The 16,283-nt window shown below is 36.7% G+C and overlaps 1 protein-coding gene across 4 annotated transcripts in view; it reads right to left on the bottom strand.

Moving 5' to 3' along the window:
* Positions 1–16,283, bottom strand: part of SNTG1 (syntrophin gamma 1) — a 956,656-nt gene that overhangs the window by 759,686 nt on the left and 180,687 nt on the right. Inside the window, exon 2 of one of the 4 annotated variants that reach the window (XM_058275520.2) lies at positions 8,594–8,681. The exons of the other annotated variants lie outside the window; for them this stretch is intronic. The gene's annotated coding sequence lies outside the window, so the exon portion shown is untranslated. The remainder of the gene's footprint in view (positions 1–8,593; positions 8,682–16,283) is intronic. 4 annotated transcript variants of the gene reach the window in all.

The following is a 16,283-nucleotide window of genomic DNA, read 5'->3' as shown; positions in this document are numbered from 1 at the left end:
TATGCTTTGTCTATGTCTGCTTTCTCACCAAAATGACAGAGATCAGTACTTGCAACAGAGACCATTTAGCTCTCCAAGTCTAAAATATTTATTCTCTGACTTTTTTTTCCTGTCGCAGAGAAAGCTTGCTGACCTTGGATCAAGCTGAAGTTTTCATTGCACAACGGAGGTGTTCTCAGAGTTTTGGTGACCTGTCCAAGGTCCTGTAACCTGCTCACGGCAGAACTAGAATCTGAGCCCAGATGTGTTGCCTGCATATGAGATCTCTCCACTATGTCCCAATACCACTGTGCATCTCTTTTGTACTAATAGAATCACAGAATGATAGCATTCAGTGCTAGAAGGAAGATATTTAAAAGTAACCTAACAAGTATTCTACTACAAACTTGTCATTTTGTGAGATATGTTATTTAAAAATTTGATCATTATGGCAGATATCTGTGATTTTTTTCATTATTTATGCTGTAAAAATGAAAAAAGAAAAAAAAAAACCTGAGCCTCAGAAAGGAAAAAGAAATCCCAGCATAGTTAGAGTGTAGAGCTAGATGTTAGCCCAAACCTTCTGACTTTGAACACTTGTGTTCTTCCCTTTCCCACAGATATTCTGAGATGGTGGAATGTTCTGTTACAATGGCCTAAGAAAAGAGCCAACGTCACACAGACTTTCTCCCCCAGACTGACAATATCTATCCATCTACCTATCTCATCTATCAGCTCATCCATATAGAAAAATGAGCATAAAGCTTCTTGTAGTTTAGGCACTACGCTAAGTGCTTTACAAATACCATCTTCTTTAATCCGTTGGTACCATAAATAAGCAACATTCATGATTCCCTCTAAATTGTATTTGGGAAAATCCCTTCCCTGCTCTGGAATGAAAATTTTGGCAGTCCCACAGCTTGTCTAATCATTCTTAGTTAAAAAAAAAAAAAAAAGTATGCATCACTTTCCCTTGCAAACACAGTCTCAATTTAATGATTAAATATGGGTGAAGCCAATTGTAGTCAAAAATAAGAATTTGTTTATCCTGAATCTTCTTTCACAAAATTGAAGCTCCTGTATGCTGCCTCCATCTGAGGGAGAGGGTGATATGGCTTTTCATTTATTTCCCTGCCCCAAGGTTTCTTTTTTCTTTCTTCTTTTTAGTGTCACGTCCGGGTGGCAGAGTAGTTCCGGGAGATGTCGGAGGATGGAAAAGCTCCTCATGACTGGTGCTGTCGTAGATGATTTCTCTTTCTCTAGACTTGAAGATGGCCGATGCTCTTCTGTCCTCCCTGGTTCTTCAGAGACCCTTACAGGAACCATGCCCCTGGGCTTGTTCTGGCTTTGGAAATGCATTTTCAGCATGGTCCTTCATCCCACTTCGTTGCTTTTGGTGTGTGTGAGAGGGAGAGAGTGCTTCTTCTTATGTTGCAGTCTGGGTGGTCCTTATAGACAGAATTCAGAGAATGACCTGGAGAAAATGACTCCAGGCCATTTTCTTTCACACCCAGTCCACAGGAAGCTCTCTGTGACAAAAGTACAGGTTGGTCCCAAAGCACCAGCTCTCCTGAGAACTCCTGCTGAGGCCAGTGCCCCTCAGTATCTTCACTATCTCATATTCTGATTTTCTGGACACCCCTGGGATCCCTTGATTACAACGACACACAGCCAGTGCTGAAGTGCTTCTGTTCAAGATCCTCACATGCACTTGAGGTTACGGGAACTCACAGGTCACTTCAGCAGCTCGAACCAAAGACTTTCCCTTAAAGACTCTGCGATTAATCAGGTTGCTTTGATGAACAGTGAGATTAAGGTGCCAATTGCCTTGTAAACAGTTTTCAGTTATTGCTTTTTAGAATTTTCATCTGCATCATGTTCGTATATTCTCTTTTAACTCTCTGCTATGTGAAAAATAGTTTCAGAAACTCTGAAGATCTTTGCAAGTGAACAATATCTATCAAGATTACTTGGTGTGCTTATAAAAATACAGAATCTTGGCTTCACTCAAGACTTCGTAATACAGAATCTCTGCTGACAATGAAAAATTTGCAATTTAATGAGCTCTTTGTAAATTATCGTTTCACATATTAAAGTTTCAAAAAGCTCACGAATTAGGACTATCATCATTCTTTTAGAGTAGGCATAATGAAAACAGTAGAGGAAGGAGGAAAAATAGAGGAAAAGAAATGTAGACAAAGATAAATATCTTTCAAGGTACAATGATTTTTAAAAACATAAATATTGAGTAAAGAATTATTCTTCCATGAATTCTTGGCATATATATATGTGGGCACAAACCAAAGTCTTTATATTGCTTTAATTTCTAAATATAAAATATTTTGTGAAATAGCTAAAATGAAAACTTCACATGATTATCTGAGGCCCAAGAAGTGTGCATGATCAAATAAAACTGATAATATTATATGAAAATGAAATAAGAGATTACTTTTAAAGATAATAAGTTCAAATTCCTCATTGCTTAGGAAGAAATTTATAGCAAACTTAAAGATAGAAACAGGAAAACCTTACAATAGGACTGCAGCAATGAGATTTAGTTTAAGATTCAAAGTACAAAAGGTCAATAAATTTAAAATATAAGAATTACTAATAACATTCTTTGATGGATTTTCAAAACAATTATATAGTAACTTAGCATATTTGCATGTTGATAAGACATTTAAAATATTATTCCTAAATTACTATATTCGGATATGAAATGAAAACACACATTCCTAATAGCAGTGTTCACATTTTTCAGTTCCCTTCATCTGTACATATTTATATCTTGAGTTTTTTTACTATATAAAATATGATTTCCCATATATTGACTCTGTAGTTAATTTATTATCATTTCTAGATATAATAAGATTTTAGTATGACTTTTTATTCTGTAAAAATCAGGTATTAGTTGAGATCATGTGGGACTTCAGTTAAGAGTTAAATTGTCACGTATTGGGGAAATTCTATTCTATCACAAGCAACTAATAACTGACACCAGAAATCGTCTTTTTTCAAATAAGAAGTAATTCAATTTTTAGAGTTTTCAGGAAATATATGTAATAGATCACTTTAATTCTTAATTAAGGAACTAAGATTTTTTTCCCCAAGAGATCATTAAATAGTTTTCTTATGGTTTTGATGATTGATAGATCATACAGCATATTTAGCATGTTATGGGAATATGTATCAGAAAGATCTAACCTTCACTAGGAATGAGGAAGACATTTCTTATGAAGTTTCATTTAAGTGAAGACCTGAAGCATAAATAAATAGCAATCAGTAGAAGAATATTTCAAAAGAACGTGTACAAATGTGAAGAGTCTAGAACAAATATTGTGCACAAGAAATACTGTCAGAATTGGCATTGGGGCACAAAAGGTAAGAAAGACAGTGACAAGGGAAGAAGTCAGTGAGGTAGTTCAAAACATGGAAAACCTTTGGGGTATTTGCATTTAACATAAAGAAAACAGGCACCTTTGATGATTTTCTTTTTTTTTTTTTTTTTGATGTTGAAAGAATCACTGTCAGAGTTGCATTTTTGAAAGTTGCTCCAACTTGCCATGTGAAGAACAGTGTGGAAGGAGTAAGATTTGCCACAAGTCAACAGTTATCCAGGGGAAAGATGATTGTGGGAAGGGTAAAGAGGTCTCAGTAGGGGTACCGAGATGAAACGGGAGCAATAAGCAGAAATTGTTCAGTGTTGTAAATTAAAGTAATTGTTACAGATTAAAGTGAAAGAAAACCTAAGATTGGACATAAAGGATTAGAGTGGATTTATTGGTATTCTACTATAGAATTATTGGGACTCTAGCAATGGAAGAGACTGTGTCATTGATGTGGAGACAGTGGCCATGGGAGTTGCTGAGGGCAGGGAGAGGGAAGAAGAGGTGTGATATGGGAGTATTTTGGGGACGTGGAGTTGTCCTGAATGATATTGCAGAACAGATGCAGGACATTATATATCCTGCCATAACCCACTGAATGGACTGGAGAAGAGTGTAAAGTACAATGTAAACTATAATCCATGCTGTGTAGCAGTGCTTTAAAATGTATTTATCAAATACAATGAATGTATCACACTAATGAAAGAAATTGATTTGGGAGGAGAGGGGGGGAAGTGGGGTATATGGGGATTTCTTCTATTATTTAGTGTAACGTTTTGTGTCATCTATGTATCTTTAAAAAAAGACAATAAAATATTTTTTAAAAAGAACTAAAAAAATGGATGGAAGTATAGGACAAAGAGAGTCCTTTAAAAGCATGGAGTATCTTGGATGGGATCCAGGTCAATGTGAACCTGAAGGCCACCTTCCTTTGGAGGAAAGCACCCCCACCCCCACCACACAAACACATGCATGTGCAAGACACAACAGTGGCAGAGATTTCTCTTTGCATTTCAGTCAAACTTATTAGGAGGTGAAAAAAATCCACCCACATCGTCTAGATGTAAGAGATCATCACGTGCAAACTCCTGGAATAAATTCCATAATGGACAGGCATGAATCAAGAAAGGAAGCTGTTTCTTTTCCAGAAAGACACAAATATGGTTCCAAGGCTTCTTATTAGCTTTTTGGAGACAACTATACCTGACTAAAACAAAGTTGCAATTATGCATCTTTAATAATGCAAAAATAATGATGACAGTCTTGAAAGGAATAAAAAAAGTATGTGTTGGTAATTGGAGCTTCAAGGATCTCAATTCCTTTTCACCCCAAATCCAAAAATTAACTTCTGTTTTTCACACTGAAGCAATTCTCATTTCTATCTCTTATCTCTCCAGCTTTACAGGGACTCACTGTTTTGCCTTCTCTAAAACATCTTTGTTTTGAAGTCTTAGCTTCTCATTTCATTTTACAATATTAGGTGTTGGGATCCTTTCATAATATTCTTTTTTTATCATTCCAGTATATTTTACTATGAAAAATTTATTTAATTCACATATTTAGAGACAAAAGTAGAGACTCAGCCTGAACCTACCATTCACCTCCAACAGCCGTCAGTATTTGTGACTTGTTCCATTATCTCCTCACTTTATTTTTTGGGTGAATTTTATAGCAATTGTGTCATATCATTTTATTTCAACTATAAATATTTTTTCCTGCATGTCTATCTGATAAGGACTTTTAAAAATAACAAAATGGCATTAGAAAAACTAATAATTGGTGATAATCAGGATACTGTCTAATACACAATTTACCCTTAATTTTCCTAAAAGATTAATACATATATATTATTATCATTTTGTTTAAATCAAAGCCTAAACAAGGTACACACATTGCATTTGGTTCCCTTGTCTCTTAAACCTTTTTAATTTATAACAGTACTTTATTCTCTTTTACATCCACACAATTTCTTGAAGACAGAGGGTAATTTGTATAATGGAATGTCCCACAATCTGAATTTGCTTGATTATGTCCTTATAAATATGAATAGTCTCTGGATTACTCTTCTTTGATAAATTTTTAATTTTGTAGATTACATTCATTCCAAATGCATGTAATAAATTAAGATTTATGGTGTAATTAAACCATACCAATTATAATGCTTATAGAATAAATTAATGAATGCTCAATAGGAGGACAGCAAGAAAAATGTTAGAGGGTTCACAGTAAAGAAAAAGATGCATGCATCCCACTTAAGGCATACTTCAGAGAAACTGCAGTTTGGGTTCCAGACCACTACAGTAAAGTGAATATCACAATGAGGCAAGTCACCAATTTTTTGGTTCCATGGTACATACAAAAGTAATGTTTATACTGTACTGTAGTTTCTTAAGTGTGCAATAGTATTATGTCTAAAAATATAAAGTACATACCATAATTTTTAAAAAATCCTGTATTACCAAAAACTGCTAACTGTTATCTGAGACTGCAGCAAGTTGTAATCTTTTTGCTGGTGAGTGTTCTTGCCTCAGTGTTGATGATTATTGACTGAGTAGGGTGGTGATCCCTGAAGGGTAGGGAGGCTGTGACAATTTCTTAAAATAAGACAACAAAGTAGTTTACTATTTTGATTGACTCTTCTTTTCAGAAAGGATTTCTGTCACATGCAATGTTGTTTGATAGCATTTTACCCACAGGAGTACTTCTTTCAAAATTGGAGCCACTCGTCACAAATTCTACTGCTACTTTACCAACTAAGTTTTTGTGATATTCCAAATCCTTTGTAGTCATTTCACCATTGTTCATAGTATCTTTATCAGGAGTAGTTTGCATCTCAAAACACGTTTTTCTCATCCATAGGAAGCAACTCCTCATCTGTTCAAGTTTTATCATGAGATTACAGCAATTCCGCCACATCTTTAGATTCCACTTCTAATTCTAGTCTCTTGCTATTTCTACCACATCTGCATTTACTGCCTCCAATGAAGTCTTGAACACCTCAAAGTCATCTTTGAGGGTTGGAATCAACTTCTCCCAAACTCCTATTTATGTTGCTATTTTGACCTTCTCCCATGAATCACAAAAGTTCTTATTGGCAGCTGGGAGAGTGAATCCTTTCCAGAAAGTTTTCAATTTACTTTGCCCAGATCCATCAGAGTAATCATTATCTATGCCAGCTAGAGCCTTACAACATGTATTTCTTAAATAATAAGACTTGAGATTCAAAATTACTCCTTGATCCATGGGTTGCAGAATGGATGCTGTGTTCGCATACATGATGTTCAATTCATTGTACATCTCTTTCAGACAACTTGTGTGATCAGATGTATTGCCAATGAGCAGTGGTCTTTTGAAAGGAATCTTTGTTTCTGAGCAGTAGTTCTCAAGAGTTTGCTTAAAATATTCAGTAAACCATGTTGTAAATAGATGTGCTGTCATCCAGGCTTTGTTGTTTCATTTATAGAAACTAGGCAGAACAGATATAGCTTAATTCTTAAAGGACCTAGCATTTTTGGAAGGGTGAATGAGTATTGGCTTCAACTTAAAGTTACCAGCTGCATTAGCCCCAAACAAGAGAGTCGGGATGTTCTTTGAAGCTTTAAAGCCAGGTGTAGATTTCTCTCTAAGAAAGTCTTAAATGAAAGACTTCTTCCAATAGAAGGCTCTTTCATCTACATTGAAATTAATGTTGCTTTATGTAACCACTATCATCAATTATCTTAGCTAAATCTTCTGGATAACTTGTTGCAACTTCTACCTCAGCAATTACTGCTTCAGCTCACATTTTTATGTTATGGAGACACCTTTTTTTCCTAAAATGTCACGAACCATCTTCTGCTAACTTCAAACATTTATTTTCCTACAGCTTCCTCACCCATCTCAGCCTTTGTAGAGTCAAAGGAGTGAAGTCCTTACTCTGGATTAGGTTTTGGCTTATGTTGTGACTGGTTTGATCATCTATCCCAACCACTCAAACTCTCCATTTCGGCATTAAGTTTGTTTCACTTTCTTATCATTTGTGGGTTCAATAGAGTGGCATTTATAATTTTAAGAAACATTCCCTTGCATTCACAGCTTTGCTAATTTTGTGGTGCAAGGGGCCTAGATTTCAGCCTGTCTCCACTTTCCACATACCTTCCTCACTAAGTTTAATCATTTCTAGCTTTTTATTTCAAGTGAGAGATGTGCACCTCTTCTTTGCACTTGTACTCTTAAAGACCATTGTAGGGGTATTAACTGACATAATTTAAATATTGCTGAGTTTCAGGGAATAAGGAGGCCTAAGTAGAGGGAGGGAGACGAAGGAATAGTCAGTTGGTGTAGCAGTCAGAATATACACAGCATTTATTGATTATGTTTGCTGTGTTAGATGGGTGCAGTTTGTGATCCCAAAGATAATTATAATAGTAACATCAAAAGTCACAGATCACCAAAACAGATTTATTGGACCTGTGTTTGGTGCTGGGGTTTGGTGTATGCTCAGGGGACCTAAATCTCTGGACTGTCCATGTGATAGCAAGGCCCTGAGCCTCAACAGACCTGCAACTCCTACCCTCTGGTTTAATGAACTTACTCCAGCTAGCTAACAGGGAGGTGAAGAAGGTCAACCACCACACCAGGGAGCCAAGAGTGCCTACAACTGAAAGCAGGAGTATTGCATCCAGCATCCATGTGGAATCTAAGCTCCCTCTTGATATAGAAGGGGAGTGGACATAATCATCCCAGGGTCCACAGGATGGAGGAACAAACTATGGATTAGAGTGGATTTACTGATATTGTACTATGGAACTATTGTGACTAGCAATGGAAGAAAATGTAGCATTAATGTGGAGAAAGTGGCCATGGTAGCTGCTAAGGGTAAGGAGAGGGAAGAAGAAATATGATGTGGGGGCATTTTCAGGACTTAGAGTTGTCCTGGGTGGTACTGCAGGGACAGTTGCTGGACATTGTAGGTCCTGCCATGGCCCACTGCGTGGACTGGGTGAGAATGTAAACTACAATGTAAACCACTATCCATGTGGTGCAGCAGTACTCCAAAATATATTCACCAAATGCAATGAATGTACTACGATGATAAAAGAGTTTGTCGATGTGGGAGGACTGGGGTGAGAGGCATGGGGGCTATATGGAGACCTCATTTTTTTTAATGTAACATTAAAAATAAATAAATAAATAATACTTAGAAATTTAAAAAATAATTAAAACATTTGAAATATTGTGAAACTTACCAAAATGTGACACAGAGACACAACATGAGCACAAGCTTCTAGAAAAAATGGTCCCAACAGATTTGCTTGTCCCAGGGTTGCCACAAACCTTCAATTTGTAAAAAAATACAATATCTGTGAGCACAATAAATTGAAGTGCAGGAAAAAGAGCTATGCCTGTATTTCTAAATGTATTTGACAAATACTATTCTAACAAACTTAAAGACGTAGAGCTGAATGTGATGAAATGTATTGTATGGTGCGGAAGATCAGAGTGTGTTTCCATCAGCAGTGAAAGACAGAGTGCTCCTTGATCTCTAAATGTGGGCACCCAGCACCCCCAGACAGTTACGTGTTTATGCTCAGGTCTGAGGTGTTGGTAGCAACACCTCCTGCACTTAACTTGCTTTTCCATTCCTCTCTTTTATAGGCTGCACAAGTCACCCTAGTTCTCATTTCAGAAACTCAGTTTGGCTCCCGAGGGTTGGAGTCTGCCTGGCCCCTTGGATGTTGTCTTACTCAGCCAAAAGTGTGCTGAGGCAAAGTACCAGAACTCTGTTGGCTTTTGTAAAGAGTATTTATTTGGGGTAGAAGCTTACAGTCACAAGCACCTAAAGAGTCCAACTCGAAGTTACTTCCTTACCAAACTCTGTTGCCACATGGTGAATCAAGATGGCAGGTGACTCTCTGAGGGTTAATCCATCCTCCTCCTTCTTAAAGCTCCAAGGGTTCAGCTCTTCCAATCTCAGCTGTAGGCTGGCATAAGGTTCATCTTTCTTCCCAAGGTTTGTTTCTTGATTCTTTCTGGGCTCAGATGCTCTGCTCTTTTCACAAAATCAGCTGTAAACTATCAGGTGAAGGACTCATCTCTCTTCGCGGATCCTCTGCCATGTCTGATGAACTGTCTCTCTTCCTCTGTGTTCTTCTCTGTGTCTACTTCAGCATGAGAGTCTGTTTTTATCAGCCCAAGGGGGCTAAGACTCAGTTCTAAGTTGCACTCTAATGACATGGTTGAACCAAATCCCTAATCTTAACATAGTTTAATCAGATATCTCACCTGAATCTAAAACAATTAAAGGGTATCACACCCAGAGAAACAGGCTAGTTTACAAACATAATCAATGTCTCTTTTTGGAATTCATATATAATATCAAACTGTCACAGATGTCTTTCTGGGAATGCAAAGGGCTCTTCCCCTGCAGTTACACTGTGGTGAGGGGCATGCACAGCCTTGCAGGCTTGGATGGTGGAGACCACCCCCTCCATGCCCACTTCACTTTTGGCTAACATAAAGCAAGTTTGGTGTCTTCTGAATCATGGTTAGATTTATGTCCTCCATAAGCCAGAAAAGATTTTTAAAAAGAATGAAAGAATGACTCATGTTACATAAAACAAAAGCATAGAAACTAGAAAATTCACAACTATGTTAGCACCCAGAAGAATCCAATACTAAGACTTTATATGGATAATATGTAGTACATTCAATAGGTTAAAAAATCATTAATTAAACAAACTTGTGAAGAATGATTAAGGGAGAAGTAATATGCTGTTTCTGATTAAATCTGGATGAAAGGGGTCTGATAATATCTACCAGTTTGAAGACCTCATATCTTCTAATGCCCATTTTAGGTAAAGAAATGGCCTGTTAATCACCCGAGTCTTTATTCCAAGAGTTATTTCTCAGATATACCCCTCATGTCCAAGTGACTATTTGATAAATATAAGGAACTGCTGTGGTCATTTGAAGCAAACAGCATGCCCTTTTATTATATCTCACTGCTATCTTGTTCTTATCCTGGAAGCAATGGATCTCCCTGCTGTTAGCTCACGTCCTATCTGAGCATCTGTGAGCCACACCAGGCCACACACTCCAGAGGAGGCTGTGTCCACATCCTGCAGGGTTCATGGTCAGTCTAGTTGTTGAGAATGAACAAGCATTGGAGTGACCAAATCTAAATCTGCTGAAAGATACTCCTACCCACTGGGTAATGGCTGAAGAAAGTATGCATGGAGTAAAAGAAAACTGCCTTTATCACTGTGTGTGTGGAGCCCACTGAAATGTGGAAGCTGTTTTCTCCTGAGTTTTATCTCAACCCCTTTTGGAGTCTACCCTCCCCACCCATCATTTTACCTCAGGTTTTCCTTAGCTAGGAGGACTTGAAGCTGTATGTACCCCAGAAAGAACATGTTCCCAAACCCGATCCACTCCTGTGTGTGCAAACCTATTTTAAGTAGGATATTTTGAGGAGGGTAATTCATTAAAGGTATGACCCACATTAATCAGGATAGGTCTTAATCTTGCTACTGAAGCCTTTTATGAGCAGAAGGAAATTCAGACATAGAGGAAGAAAACCAAAGGCGAGAAGAGGCTCAACATCAACAGAACCCAAAAAAGAAAGAAGAGACCAGGAGAGACCACCTTGTGCCTTGTCATGTGACAAGCTAAGGACCAAGGGTTGCTGGCAGTGAGCCCCAAAATGCCACAGCCTTTAAGGAAAAAACATTGCCTCAATGACACCTTGACTTCAACTTTCTTTTAGCATCAAAATTATGAGCATATAAATTCCATTGTTTAAGATGACTCATTTCATGGTACTTGCTTGAACAGCCTAGGAAACTGAACTATCAGTCACCAATATAGTTAGATTTCAGTTGACTGACATGACCATAAGAAACAAATAATTAAACACTCATCTATACTTTCAGAACATTGAGCAGAAGGAGTCATTAAAATTATAAGCAAATTAATAAAGTTGTCAAATTAAACCCAGTATCTTTTTTCATTAAAAGACTTTTTATTGAAGTATAACATTCATACATGAACATGCATAAACAATAAGTATATAGCAAATGTTGTGAACTTACAAAACAAACATGCTTATCATTGTACAGGGCTTCCATACGTCACCCCACCATCAACACCTTGCATCGCTGTATATATTTGCTATAGTTCATGAGAGAACATCTCATATTTGTGGTTAACCACAGTCCATCTTCCACCACTGGATTCCCTGTGTTATACAGTCTCATGCTTTGAACAATCCATTCAAAGTGTACACTTAGTGGCCCTGATTTTCATTACAATGTTGTGCTGTCATCATCTCTGTCAACTTAAAAACATTTTCATTAATCCAAAAGGAAAAATCCCATACACCCTTATACTCTCCTATTGTTGTCCCTTAGAACTGATATAATAGCTCTCTCTTTACCATTGTTGAAAAAATACTACAATATGTTAACTAAGGTCCATAAATTATATTATTTTAATTTTAATGTATCACCACATTCTTTTACACTTTGTAAAAGAAAAACATTGTTTTATTTATACCAGTGGCCGTAATATTCATTCACCACCAAAATCACTGTTATACATTACCTGGATTATTCTTTAGCTTCCTTTCACATCCAGAGACTACAGTCCTTTCAGCCACAATCATGTTTATAAGGTAACAGTGTTAGTTATACTTATTAAAATGTGTATAATGAATTTTAATGAACTCTATTCATTATCACACTTTTACAATTAAAATTATTAAAATTTTACATACATTAAGCATCAGCTCCTGTTCTCAATGCACATTCTATGTCCTAGTAACCTATACTATAAAGTTTACCTCCATGAGTTTATTCATTGTATTTAGTTCTTAATATTCATACTATACAATTTTTTTCTTTATCAGCCAATAGTTAAGAGAGAACATGGAAGGCAGGAAAAATATTGCATTCTATAGGTAATCTCAAAGGTAACTACAATTAATGTTTAATCATGTCAGCCTATCTCCTTCCAGCCATCACACAAAATTTGCTAAGATAGTCTTAAATTTAGTGTCTGTTTTCTTTCACCAATTTACTTAAAAAAAGAAAAGAAAGACAAAGACACTTAGAACAAAAAAAATTAAACAGTAGGATAGAAATGAAGAAAGTCAACAGACTGGATAACCTATAAAGAAATAATTTCCCATTAGATAAATATGCCCTAAGACTTCATCTTCCTAGTAAAACTAAAACACCTGTCTGGGAAAAGTGGCTGTAAATAAAAACCTTTATGGGTAGGTAGTCCTTTCTTTATTTAATCATAATTTTATTAAAATTATTTTAAGGACATTCCTCAAAGAGTCCTGGGCCATTACAGTTTGTATCTGTTTAGAATTCTTCCTTCCAGTATTTATATACGTGACTTACTTGAGGACATGGATGTTTGTTTCACCTTTCACACAAAACTGGAAGAGCAAATTCATTGACCAAAAATATGCAAATGGATGTGGTTAGGCACGAGTTCAATGAAACAGGAATGTATTTAGCAAGGAAAATGGCAAGTGATCTATGAAGCTCTAAACCCTAATGCACAAAGGGTTGGGCCAAGAGTAGAGGAAGAGATAGACAGGGGTGAATGGAGATCAGTGTGCTGTGGCTTCCTCTGTGTCCAGCTATGATGTGGTCACCATCAGTGCCCACCATCTTGGGTACATTGGAGGAACTCATCTTCCAGTACACCACCGAAGTTCATTGCCTGGGTTTTTTGTCAAGAGACTCACACAGAATATAAACATAAGAAGATGGGACAGAAACAAACTCTAAGTTGCAGAGACTGTGCTTTTGACCCAAGAAGGAAAAGTCATAAGGAAAGTTGGTAGTAATGGCCCGACATTGAAAGACCAACACAACAAACAGCTGTGAAGCCATTTCTGCATTAATCTAGATGAAAGAACATGGCACAGGGTAGAAGTTTCAGGAAAGAGGAAGAGTGTGAAAGAAGTTACTGAAAATTAAATTAAAGTGTAGTAGGTTCTTAGTCACTCAGGAAGAGGAGGCAGCAATATCAGATGAAGGTTTGCATTAGATGACCCGTAAAAATCCCTTTCCACCCCATAATTTGATGATTTCTTACCTACTTCCTCAGTTTCTAAAGGAAGATGGTAATAATAGCGACAATTTATCATACATTGACTATATTCGATATTAATGCTAAGTAATTAATGAGAATTAACCCATTTTCCTCAAAACAATTCTCAGGTAAGGGATTCAAGGTTGAGTAACTAGCCCAATTTAATTTAGCAAGATAGCGAATTTACCCAAAGGCATGCAGTTATTAAAGGGATGATCATCCAGAGGGCAATCCGAGAAATCTGGCTTTAAAACTCATGACACAAGGTTTCTTCTACAATTAACAATGTATGTTAGGGGAAGCCAAATAAATTTCATTCACATTAATGGAAATAATCTGAAGCATTAACATTCTAACTCTTTCTCTATGTATTTTTATTATTAAATTCATGCATCATCCCCTCTTAAGCCTTATGTAGCACACATGGAATAGATGAGTACATCTAGTCTGGGGCCCTGTTCCATGGATGGGCAGCATCGGCAATCTCAGTATCTCATCAGAAATGCAGAATCCCAGGCCTCTTCTCAGACCTCCTGTATTTAAAGCTGCGTTTTTAAAATAACCCCCAGATGATTCATATGCATGTAAGTGTGAAAAACCCTTCTTTATTACACTTTCAGCAAAATCCTTGGAAATACCTTACATGAAAATAACTTTGAGACTAAGGTTAACAAAACTGTCAAGTAATTAAAATGTGAATATACAAATAATCCTGATGATTTCCTAAATTAAAAAAAAATACATATGCTGTCTATGCAAGCTTGCTGTCATACGAAAATACTTGGAAATGAATCAGGACCACTTAATGCTGAAAAGCATGAAAGTTATGTAACAATTACATACCTATTGTGCTAACAAAGAAGCTGTAAGTATCCGGTAAACAGATGAACTTGTATAATTAAATTTTACATAGGTACTCATTTCTCAAGATTGCAGGTTATATAATCTTAACTTTTTAAACTTACATAAGTTCTTGTATATTTCATAAGTTTGCAGCCCCAGAGGACTCTGCCAGCTAGCTAACAATACCTATTGTTAGAACACAATTTTAGGTAAAATGGAAGATGGTATAATGCTTCTGAGAAAATGAAACCATAGTTCTTCTAAAGTTGCGGGAGATGCTTGCTTCGGCTAAAGAAGAGGAGTTTTATTTTAAGAGTGTTCAATACAGTAATAAGTAATCAGCCCCGTCTTTTATGCATTCAACAAGTATTATCATCTGTCTACTGTGGGTAGAAACAGTTCCTTCTGCTAGGTATATTCTTTCTGCACAGGGGAAGTCTAGTGAGAAGACAGACCAGAAAGACTCTAATGGATTTTAATAAGTATGATAATGGGGGAAGAATATGTGAGAATAATTTAACCCAAAGTAAAGAGGCATCCTGGAGGAAATGGAATCTGGAATGAAACCTAATTAATGAGTAAGCAACAACTCAATAATGGAGGGTCAGTGTGGGAAAAAGGTATCTTTACTGGCAGAAAAAAATAGAATGTACCCAAAGGCTAGAGTGCAGCTGGACCTTGCACAGAACAACAACCAAAAGAGCTGTGCAAAATCTACATAAAGATATTAAAGTGTTTTTTTTTATTCCACATCACTAAGATGGTGTTGGTCTACCTTGCAGATTCTTTTGAGTATTCAAGAAAGATCATGTATGTGAAAGGATGTTTACGAAATATGGCACATTTCATTAATGTTATTACATATTCAACTGTAAGAAGTCTAATTGCTTTGCATTCATAACATTGCACATTTGACACCATTAAACCATCCTGGGTGAACTGGTTGAAAAGAGAAAGATAGGCATAAAGAGACCAATTTATCTAAATTTTGCAGTGCTGATTATTTTGACTTTTATTTTGCCTTTCTCTTTTCCCACAGGATTTCTGATATAAGCCAGAAACTGGCCTTCAACAACTTGTCTTTTTGCTTGATTATGGCAGGTGCAGGCTGTGCATGGACATCTGTCCCTACAATTAAGTTAGATCTTTTTCAAAGGGGCTCCATCTGATCCATCTTGCTGTCAGGTTGGCCTCTTCTGGTACAGTCACAGATGTCCAGCTTTGGCCCCTTGTTCCCTACAAAGACTTATTTGGAACCTATTGAGATTGTCTATTGGACTGTCATCTGGGAAGAACCGGTATACTGGGTAGGGACCAAGAGTCATTTCTTATTCCTGAATTTTGGAATTCCAACTGGCAAACAAATTTAAAGTAGAAAAGAGCTGAACATGTTGGGCACATTGGGTATTTTTCTAGAACGGTAGTCATTTTTTATAGTAAGAAGACCAGAAATTTAACAATTTCGAAATATTTCATTTGTATATTTTGAAAAGCTTAATATTTTTATTTATGTCCCATCTTTAGTAAAAATGGACCTGAGGAAAGAAGTCTGAGAGCCCAAACCTATAGTTCCTGAAATATAGGAAAAGAAATTGCATAAATTAGGCAGGTGATTTTAAAAAATGATAAACAGTTTCATCTTAGAGAATGAGAAACATGAAGAAAAGTGGAAAATGTTAGTGGAAGATTGTTTCCAGGGCTGACTGAGAAATGGGACAAGGACAAGGTGACACATTCATTTAACAAATAATTGGTCAAACTTTAAGTTAGAGGAGCTGTATGCCCAATAGGAAAGATTGTGCAAAGTTCAGAAATCAATGGAAGGGTCAAAAAGACCTCCCTGAGGGTGCACTGAGTGATAAGAAAGGAACCAGCTAAAATGAAATCCTGAACCAAGTGGGAAAGAACAAAAGAGTCACTCCAAATAGAAACTGCTGGGTAGCATCAGGCAGCTAGAGGGAAGAGTAACACTGCAGGTCTTTC

This window comes from Dasypus novemcinctus, chromosome 14 (assembly GCF_030445035.2).
Source record: "Dasypus novemcinctus isolate mDasNov1 chromosome 14, mDasNov1.1.hap2, whole genome shotgun sequence".
Lineage (NCBI taxonomy): Eukaryota > Metazoa > Chordata > Mammalia > Cingulata > Dasypodidae > Dasypus > Dasypus novemcinctus.
This window is presented reverse-complemented; position numbering and strand designations above follow the sequence as displayed.